The sequence below is a fragment of the Monodelphis domestica genome, chromosome 4 (genome assembly GCF_027887165.1).
Source record: "Monodelphis domestica isolate mMonDom1 chromosome 4, mMonDom1.pri, whole genome shotgun sequence".
Classification (NCBI taxonomy): domain Eukaryota; kingdom Metazoa; phylum Chordata; class Mammalia; order Didelphimorphia; family Didelphidae; genus Monodelphis; species Monodelphis domestica.
In genome coordinates, this window is record NC_077230.1 from 138,921,202 (window position 1) to 138,923,001 (window position 1,800).

The following is a 1,800-nucleotide window of genomic DNA, read 5'->3' on the forward strand; positions in this document are numbered from 1 at the left end:
GAATAATGAATAAATAAGAGCACTGAAAAATGCAAAATTAATAATACTAAATACAATAAACTGAAAAGATTTTGTATAAATGGAATTACTGTCACCAGGAGTAGAAGGAAAGCAATAAATTGTACAACATTCTATAAAGTTTGGGATAGAAACTAAACTATATGGAGAAATTTGACAAGTATACAAAGAATATAAGCCATTCTCCAATTGATAAATAGTTAAAAGATATAAACAGTTTTTGGATGAGGAAATCAAAGTTATATATAATTACATGAAAAAATGCTCTAAATCATTATTTACTAGAGAAATGCAAATCAAAACAACTCTGAGATGCCATCTCCCACATATCAGACTGGGTAAATGAAGAAAGAGCAAAATGAAAAGTATCAGAGGGGATTTGGAAAAATGGATACACTAATACTATTGGTGGAACTATGAACTAATACAACCATTTTGTTGTATTAGTACTAGAATTATGTTTTAAGAGTTATGAAACTGGTTATATCTTTTGACCCAATAATGCCATTAGTTGATCTATTTCCTAAGTAGATCAGGGGAAAAGAAAAAAAAAACCCTTTAAGTTGGAAATATTTATAGTAGTTCTCCTTGTCGTGTCAAAGAACCAAAAAATAAAGAGATGCCCATCAATTGCGTAAACACCTCATGGCATATGATGGTGAAGGAATACTACTGAGCTATAAGAAATTACATCCAGGTTAGTTTTGGAAAAAACCATGGAAAGACTTACATGAAAATATGAAGAGTGAAGAGAGAAGAACCAAGAACCATATATCGATATCACAAGTATTTTTTGAAGGATGACTCATGTATTTTCAAGTCCAGAGAAAGAAATAATAAATAGAAATAAATAAGACATAGTTTATATACACCTATATCTTTTTGTCAAATTATGCCTTCTCTAAAGGGGATAGGGGAAGATGGCAGAGAGTTAATTAGGTATTTTAATGTAACAATCATGAATAAATAAATAAATTCAAATTAAAAGACCAATCAAATCAGATCAGTTGCAGATCAATATGAGAGTCAAATAACTGAGGCTAAATATACTCCACTATGAGACATCATATCTGTGGAATGTTATATGCTATATTAGTTGAAATTCCCTTTTCTGACAGTTTCATTGAACTGTTGTTGGGTATTGGGTATGATATTCTGATGGGAGCAAGGAACTATTGTTTAGAAGTGACATTGTATAAAAACAGTGTACAACACTATTTTTTAAAATAAAACCTAAACTGTAAATAAGTAACGAAGTTTTGGAGATGTATTGGACAAATGGTAATTTGAATAATTTCAGGCAAATTATTGAATTAATACAGAAAACAATGTTTAAAAGACTGCTGAGTGCTCACTTCAGCAGCACGTATACTAAAATTGGAATGATACAGAGAAGATTAGCAGGGCCCCTGCACAAGGATGACAAGCAAATTTGGGAAGCATTCCATATTTTTATTAGAGTTAGTAGATGTGTGGAAGAAAATAAATAGGGACAAAAAGGAATACACCTTCTTTTCAGCAGCATATGGTACATTCAAACAGATTGACCATGTTGTAGGGCATAAAAACATTACAAACAAGTGCAAAAGAGCAAAAATAATGAACACAACATTCTTAGGCCACAATGTAATAAAAATAATAATTAGTAAGGGTATAGGGAGAGGCAAATCAAAAATTAATTGGAAATTACATAATATGATTCTCTAAAATTGGCTAAAGAACAAATCGTAGAAAAATTTACTAATTTATTGAAGAAAATGACAATGAAGAGACATCCTTTCA

General features: G+C 30.4%; 1 non-coding gene across 1 annotated transcript; it reads left to right on the forward strand.

Moving 5' to 3' along the window:
• The first annotated feature begins 1,365 nt into the window (after positions 1-1,365).
• Positions 1,366-1,472, forward strand: LOC130454250 (U6 spliceosomal RNA). The gene has a single exon (XR_008911913.1). It is a non-coding gene; the product is annotated as a U6 spliceosomal RNA (small nuclear RNA).
• Positions 1,473-1,800: the final 328 nt, after the last annotated feature.